The 8,878-nt window shown below is 37.3% G+C and overlaps 1 non-coding gene and 1 pseudogene across 1 annotated transcript; both read right to left on the reverse strand.

Annotated features, from left to right (window-relative positions):
• Positions 1–810: 810 nt before the first annotated feature.
• Positions 811–2,297, reverse strand: LOC113262113 (elongation factor 1-alpha 1-like; annotated as a pseudogene).
• A 1,772-nt stretch (positions 2,298–4,069) lies between these two features.
• On the reverse strand, positions 4,070–4,176 carry LOC113262304 (U6 spliceosomal RNA). Its single transcript, XR_003318754.1, has one exon. It is a non-coding gene; the product is annotated as a U6 spliceosomal RNA (small nuclear RNA).
• Positions 4,177–8,878: the final 4,702 nt, after the last annotated feature.

Here is an 8,878-nt window from a genome sequence, read left to right on the forward strand (position 1 = left end):
CTATCCTTTTACCAGCTACCATGGGTCTTGATGTGTACCTTGCAGGTAACAGCATTTTAAGACCTTTTTTAGAAGCTTAAGGCTTTGGTTTGAAATGAGAAAAATGTCTGTGGGAGGGGATTAGGGGTGGTGAGGCTCTGCGCCCTTTCCATTGTGGCTCCTAATTCCCCCCTGCATATCTGCACTACAAAGCAGGTGTGTGTGTGTGTGGGTTGCTCTTTCCCCTGTCCAGTCACCAGTATTTCTTATGAGCATCTGATGAGGTTCTGTGAAAAGAGCCTTCAAATGAATCCATGGGAGTAGCTTCAATAGCCAGCTCCTCTGCCTGTGCCCTGCCACAAGCTAGTCAGTCTATTTTGACTCTCCTGGGAGGGGCCTGTCCATCTCTGGTTACTCCAACTTCTCTAATGGGGTTAAGAAAAGGTATAATTTTTAGTTGATCCTGGTTTTTCTCATTGTTCATGGGATCTAAGCTTTTCTTTAAAAATAATTAAAAAAATTTATTTAAGTATAATTAACATACAGTGTTATATTAGTTTTAGGTGTATAATACAATGATTCAACAATTCTGTTACTCAGTGCTCATCAAGATAAGTGTACTCTTTTTTTTTTCTCATTTAACTTTTGTTTTAATGGGTCTCAGAATTCTATGACAGATTTTTGGTCAAGTTGTTTCCATTAAAAAATACTAACTTTAAAAACTAATATCTTTAAACTGCCATACACACACAAAAACCAAATGGTCCGCAAAACATTCTCCTTTCCTTCTGAAGGTTTTACGATGCATTGTTACCATTAACCAGGCTTTGACTATTACACTCAAATGGCCAATTGACACAAACACTTCTGAGACCGTTCTTCCACCACTGATTAAGACTGGGGTGGCAGGTATTGGGGATAATACTCATTTAGCCTTCTGAGCTTTCTGGGCAGACTTGGTGACCTTGCCAACTCCAGCTGCCTTGCTGACTTCTTGTCCACTGCTTTGATGACACCCACAGCAACCGTCTGTCTCATGTCATCAACAGCAAAACGGGCCAGAGAAGCTCTGAACACACAAAAGCTTGCCAGGAGCCATATAACAATGCTAGCATCACCAGATTTCAAGAATTTGGGACCATCTTCCAGCTTTTTTCCAGAACGACGATCTATCTTCCCCTTCAGCTCAGCAAACTCGCAAGCAGTGTAAGCTGTGACAATCCAGCACAGGTGCATATCCAGCACTGATTTGGCTTGGATGTTCAGGATAATCACCTGAGCCCTGAGGCCAGCTGCTTCAATTGGTGGGTCATTTTTGCTCTCACCAGCCACATTGTCACAACAAACATCTTTGACAGATACGTTCTTGACATTGAAGCCCACATTGTCCCCAGGAAGAGCCTCACTCAAAGCTTCATGGTGCATTTCAACAGACTTTACTTCAGTTGTAACAGTGACTGGAGCAAAGTTGACCACCATGCCAGGTTTAGGACACCAGTTTCCACTTAGCCCACAGGGAAAATACCGATACCACCAATTTTGTAGACGCCCTAGAGAGGCAGATGAAAAGGCTTGTCAGGTGGACGAGTTGGTGGCAGAATGCAATCCAGAGTTTCAGTCAGTGTGGTTCAACTGGCACGCCCATTTTTACGGGTGACTTTTCATCCCTTGAACCAAGGCATATTAGCGCTTGGCTCCAGCATATTGTCACCAATCCAACCAGAAATTGGCACAAATCCTACTGTGTCAGGGTTGTAGCCAATTTTCTTATTGCAGGTGATGACTTCCTTAATGTTTTTCTCGTATCTCTTCTGGCTGTAGGACAACTCAGTGGAATCCATTTTGCGAGCACCAACAATTAGTTGTTTCACACCCAGCGTGGAAGCCAGAGGGCATGCTCATGGGTCTGCCCATTCTTGGAGACACCTGCTTCAAATTCACCAACACCAGCAGCAACAATCAGGACAGCACAGTCAGCCTGAGATGTGCCTCAAATCATGTTTTTGATAAAGTCTCTGTGTCCTGGGGCATCAATGATGGTCACATAATACTTGCTGGTCTGAAATTTCCACAGAGAGATATCAATGGTGATACTAAGTTCATGTTCAGCTTTCAGTTTATCCAAGATCCAGGCACACTTGAAGGAGCTCTTCCCCATCTCAGCCCTTTCCCATCTCCTTTCTTCTCAAATTTTTCAATAGTTCTTTTGTCGATCCCACCACATTTGTAAATCAGATGACCAGTAGTGGTAGACTTGCCCAAATCTACATGTCCAGTGAGGACGATGTTGATGTGAGTCTTTTCCTTTCCCATTTTGGTTTAGGTTTAGGTTTAGTGGTGGTTTTTATGACACTGTGTTCTGGTGACAAACCCGTTGTGGAAAAAAGAGCTGAGTGTACTGTTAATACTCTTCTTTTTCCATCTTTCTAGTTACCAGTGAAGGAAAAGCTCATTTGTATCTTTTGCCACTACCAATAATTTCATATTAATTATCTGTATACATTCATATTAACTGAGGATTTTTTTCAATGGGAAGTATGACCAAAAGCAGGAATTCAGTGTCAAATGGTGTGAGTATGTTTACTTTTTTGGGGGGAGGGTATTTTTATTTTTATTTCTTCTTCTTTTTTCGTTCTAAAATTTTTTTAAAAAGATTTTATTTATTTATTTGACAAAGAGAGAGAGAGCACAAGCAAGGGAAGCAGGAGGGGGAGAAGGAGGCTCCCTGCTGAGGACCAAGCCCAATGCGGGGCCTGATTGCAGGACCCTGGGATCATGACCTGAGCTGAAGGCAGATGCCCAACTGACTGAGTCATCCAGGTGCCCTGGTACATTCACTTTTAATTAATCTTGCCAGATTTCTTTCTACATTCTACCAAGATGGTAACAATTTATGTTTTCATCTTCTACCTCCTCTAGCAATAAATATTGTTTTAAAAAATATTTGCTAATCTTAGTGGTATAAAGTTATATTTTGTGGTTATGTTAAGGCGAATTTACCGAATTAATATTAATTTTGTCATTAACATTTTCTATGCCATGAATTGCCTTTTCATAATTTTGCCAACTTTTCTATAGGGTTATTTGCATTTTTCTTGTATTTTAAAACAATCCTTGTGTATTTCAAATACAAGCACTTAGTTTGTCATCTGCATTATTTTTTTCAAAGCCATTTATTTTTTTTATTATGTATTTTGGCAAACAAAAGTTTACATATTTACATATTTTAAATTGATTTATTTGTAGGCTTAGGTTTCTTGTTTGATTTAGAATGTCTTCTCTTCTTTAAATTTTTAACATGTGCTCTCCTAGATTTTCTGCTAAGAGTTTTATTATCTCATTAAAAAAATAAATTTAAGTGTATAATCCATTTGTAATTTATTTTTGTATATGGTGTGAGGAAGGGATATAATTTGGTTTTCTTTTTAATGTATAACTATTGTCCATGTAACCTTTAAAAATGCATCATCTTTCCCCACTGAATTCAAATACCCCTTTGTCACATGTTAAATGATTATATTTTCTTGGATCTACTTTTGGATTTTCTGTTTGGTTCTGATAATCTATTTGTCCATTCCTATACACTATCACACTGATCAGATTAGTGAATTTTTAGTATATTTTGATATCTGGTAAGGCAAATTCCTATACTACCTTTACTCCTGTTATTTTGCTTCGTGATGTTCTTGTTTATTCTTAAGTATTTATTACTCAATATAAACTTTAAGATACTTTTATACAAATCAAATCATATGATTTTAATTTTCTTATGTCTTGGTTAAATTTCTACAATGAGCATAAATTTGTTATTTATAACTAGCAAAAGATACATAATATAAAAGACAAAAAAAACAAGGGTGAGAATATTGAGGGTAAATTCCCTGGTGCTTAGTCTGGGCTACAAAACTAGATTAGAGAATCACATTGTAGAATACACGTGTTCAGCCAGATCAGGAGAATGAAGGAAAACATTCTGTGCTTCTGAAAGTTATAAGAGCACAAAGCTGTGCACCTTAAGTGGCAAATGATATCAGATTCATATCCTGTGGAACATTTTTGCAACATGAAAGGGGAAGTAATTTTTGGTTTCACACAGGGATTCCATGAATTGTGGTTTGCACGTCACTCTTGTGCAGGCGCCATGCTAATCTTCCCTGTATTGTTCCAATTTTAATATATGTGCTGCTGAGTAGGCATGAATTGTGGTTTGATCCTGCAGCTTGATTAGTGTACTCAGGGTTTTGTTCCCAGGTTATGTTTCAAGGAACGCTAGAATCTCTCTCTTGATGCAAAGAGGTGTTCTTTGCTCAGATGGACATGGAAAATGCAGCTCATTTTGCTAAGATCTTGGAAGAAGATGTACACATAGCTTCATTTCGCTCTATATTTCTTGAATTAAACTTCACATGCAATCTTTTTCTTTCTTCATTTCTTTCTTTCTTTTTTCTTTCTTTCTTTTTTTTTTTTTTTCTTAGATGTATCTTGAATTTTTAATGGGACTTTCAGAAGATGCTTTGGAAGATGTTGGTCTTGGAAGAGGTAGAGTGGGTACTGTCAGGCCAAATAAGCTCACCAGGCAATGGATAAGGTGGAATATGTCACCGGAGTCAAACTATATTTATGTTAATTACTTATGGCTAACATAGAAAAAAATTTTTTTAAATCTCAGAAACAAAAAGTTGATCTGAATTCTTGCTAGATTCATCTTTGGCCATAGATTATGCCTTGATTTTGGAAAGTAGAACAACTTTTAAGTGGTATAGTTAAAATTCTCAGTGCCCTTTCTAATAATGTCCTGATTAAGTCATCATTCATTTTGATTTCTGTCTTGCATATTATTTTCCTTTGAGGCTGACAGTTGGTGTTTGGATCACTTAAAAACAATCTCTTCCATGCTTTTCCCTCTTGTCAAGTCTTATCCTTCTCTGGAAAGATGCTCAGCATTATCTGAAAAGAGAAAATGCTCTCTGTCTCATTTTCCTGCGGCAATTACCAGTTAACTATCTTTGCCTTCAGCAGAGGTAGGAATACACATCGAGGTAGAAAAACTGTATGTACTTGGCTTCTTCTCTAACATTATCATTTCCTTGCATATGTATAGCTGTTCTTCTGAGGAAATCAAAGCATTTGTGCAACTATTTTATACTTGTATTTTTAAAAATGTGTATAGATTATGTTTATAAATACTAAATACATACATTCACATGTAGACTGATCACTTAGCATTTATTCTAGTTTAAATTCCTGGGAGCTCAGACAAGGCAAGTTTTATGTGTAATAGCTGTGAGGTGTGGGAGATCTCTTGATATGGAGGTTGAAAATCGGTGTGTACCTGGTTGTGCTGCTAAGACAGCTATACTGCTGAATCTATAAGGTCTTTTCTACCTCCAAGATTTCTATCCTCCCAGGGAGAAAAGAATAATTTTTCAAGTGAAGGCAATTGCCGATACATGTAAAAAAAAAAAATGAGGCATGGCAGAATTAGCATCAGAACTCTGGCATTCTATTCCCTATCTACAATCTACAATTGTTCTATCAAAACATTCCTTTTCATTTAGTTTCTTTCATGTGGCTTGTGATTTGGAGATTGGATAGACTAGAAAATGTTATTGTTTTGAGATGTCTGAATTCAGATGGAATGGGTAATCAACTAGTGACCAGAGGCTTCTGGAGCACCAGGAAAACTGGCATCGCCAATGTCCCTGAGGCTTGGCTACCTTCTGCTTCAGCAGATGGTAGGCAGAAACAACATCTTGAAAAGTTGAAGAAAGCCAAACTGGAAGTGGTCCCTGGAAGGCAATTTCAGAATGTAGTGGGGCCATTCACTACCCCTCTTGCGTTTGTGATATTTTCTACTTTTTCTCTTGCCCTTCATTGCCTAGAATGCCCTCTATTTCATGCTTTGTAGGGCTGACTTACTTTTGTTCCTTCGAGGCTTAGCTTAAATATGAACTGCTCAGTGTAGCCGTCCTTGACCACTCAACTTTCTAGGTTGCTTTACCCTGTTCTACTTTTGTTTGCTTACTTGTTTAACTCTTTCTCCCTCTCCTACCAGATTGCAAAATCCATGAAGACTGAGACCATGTCTGTTTATTTTTCTGTGTAGTCAGTATGTTTTATGAATATATTTTATGAGGGGAGCCTGGATGGATTAGTCGGTTAGGGGTCAAACTCATGATTTTGGCTTAGGTCATGATCTCAGGGTCCTGAGATTGAGCCCTGCATCAGGCTCTGCACTCAGTGTGGAGTCTGCTTGACATGGAGCTTGCTTGAGATTCTCTTTCTCTTTCTCCCTCTGCCCCTCCCCCTGCTCACACATGCTCTCTCTTTCGAAAATAAATAAATTCTTAAAAAAATATGTTTTATGAATGAATAACTCTAAAACTTATATCATTTAAAAATTAACAGTAGTATAGTCATTGGCAAAACACATGTCACTTGGTAAAATACATAGCGGACACTAAATAAATGGTAGTGTAAAATGGGAAATTATTTTTAAAAATTAAGAATTGTAGCACGTAGGTTTGAAAATATGTAAACTTCTAAAAATGCTAGAAACAATAAGCGTGTTTTAAAATTACATTAGAAAACAGAAGATCATAAAAGGAATGTCTGCTGCTCAGAGGTATAAGGGAAGTTGTCAATATGTAATATTGATATATAATAAAGAAAGTACACTTAATTTTAATTTTTTTTCTTTTCCTTCTCTATTTTGGATATTGACCTTTGGGCTAAATATAGGAGAACAGACATCCAAGTTTAGCAAACAGACTATGAGAGAGTATCGAGGTGCTGTACAAATATATGTTCTCTTGGTTATAATATATTTTATTCCAGGGAACAAGAAGATTCAAAAAGGAATCTAAAGAAGTTTGACTTTAGGAAGATGGAACACATATACTTTTTCCTATTCCCCCCACCAGGTACGACTAAATGTGTTGAACATTATGTATAAAACAACCGTGAGATTCAGATAGATTGGAAGGAAAAAAAAGGAGAATGGCTAGGGACCTCGGGTTGAGGAACAACACATGATGAGTCCCCTAGGTTTTCAGTTTGCCTCATATGTCCCAGACTGGAAGCAGCAACTTAAAAATGGGCACAGACCAAAAAGACAAAAGACAAACAGAAAACCCCAACCCTAACAAAAACTTGCTCAGTCTAGTTGAAGGACCAGGAAAGGAGTAGCATAAGAGAATGAAAATTTTTAAGAAAATAATTACTCTTCTTCAGCCAAACACCACAGAACATACTTCATCTTCACCCAAGTCAATGATGGCTGAATTAGAAGTCTAGACTTCCATTCTCACCAGGCTGATGAGGGACCTTAACACCTTACCACTGTGGTAAGAGAAGGTTGAGTATGAAGCTAAGAGTTTTATCCCTCTTAGATGGTTAAGTTATCCCCTCCTCCTCTCCTCTGGTATCACCAGAGACAATGTGGGGAGCCTGGAGATTTTCTCCCTATTTGCCCACCCAGCAATAATGTGGAAACTTATTCATTTCCTGCTGGAATGGTATTAGAAGACTCCTAGTGGAGTCAGAACTTTCACCACCATCCAGCATTAACAAATTCCCCTCCTTTAGGGATTTAGTGGAGCTGCATGGGAAACAATAATAAAGCACTCCTTCCTGTCCTAGCTGGACTTCCCACCTCTACCCAGCAGTAATGAGGAGCCACCCACCCTTAATTAGATGTCAGTGAAGGCCAATGAAAGATCATAGACTTCTATTCGATATGGCAGCAACAATGCAGCACTCTCCCATACCCTCCTACCTTGTCAGAGCGGTGTCAAAGAAAGCCAGATAAAGAAAGAAGTTTTAAATAAGTCCAAAGTTTCATAACATAATATAAAAATGTCCAGGTTTCAACTGACAATTGCTCACCATTAAAAAAAAACAACAAGGAAAATCTCAACTTGAATGAAAAAAGACAAAGATAATCAATAGACACCAACATTGAGATGACAGGGTTAGAATTATCTTACCGTGATAAAGCAACCATCACAAAAGTGTGTCAATGAGTAATTAATAAATTCTTAAAACAAATGAAAAAAAAATGGGCAGCCTGAATAAAGCAGAAAATTTCAGCAAAGCAATAGAAGATACAAAAAGAATCAAATGAAAAAATTTGAAATACATATTTCAACTGAACTGAAATATATATTAACTAAAATAAAAGTATCAGTGGATTAGCACAACAGCCCAATGGTCTGGAGGAAAGAAGAATCAGTATATATGAAGATAGAACAATAGAAACTTTTTTAAAAACAGAGAGAAAATATACAAAAAAAAAAAAAAAAAAAAGGACAGAACTTCAGAAACCTATGGTACTGTAACTAAAGAATTGCATCACCAGAGTCCTAGAAGAGGAAAAAGTGAGGCAGAAAAAATAATTGAAACAATGGCTAAAAACTTCCAAATTTGGCAAAAGATATAAACCTACAGATTCAAGGAGTTGAAAAAAATGCAACATGATGAATTCAAAGAAATTCACATCAAAACACAGAGGAGTCAAAATTCTGAAAACTAAAGACAAAGTCTTGAAAGCAATGAGAAATGAACAATACCTTACCACTTACCGGGGAAAACAACTCAATGACAGCAGACTTCTCATTGGAGAGCACAGGGGCCAAGAAGAAGCAACACATCATCTTAAAGTGTGAAAAGAAAAGGAATTTCAACCCCAAATTCTATATCCAGTGAAAATATTCTTTAGGAATGAAGTAGACATCAAGACATTCTCAGATGAAGGAAAACTAAGCGAACCATTGCCAGTAAACTTACTCTAAAAGAATGGCTAACGGAAGTCCCTTAAACAGGAAATGACAAAAGAAGGAAACATAAAAGAGAAGGGTATGATTGAAGCAAAAATTATAGCACTCTCTGATGTGCATTT

Source organism: Ursus arctos, unplaced genomic scaffold (assembly GCF_023065955.2).
Source record: "Ursus arctos isolate Adak ecotype North America unplaced genomic scaffold, UrsArc2.0 scaffold_27, whole genome shotgun sequence".
Classification (NCBI taxonomy): domain Eukaryota; kingdom Metazoa; phylum Chordata; class Mammalia; order Carnivora; family Ursidae; genus Ursus; species Ursus arctos.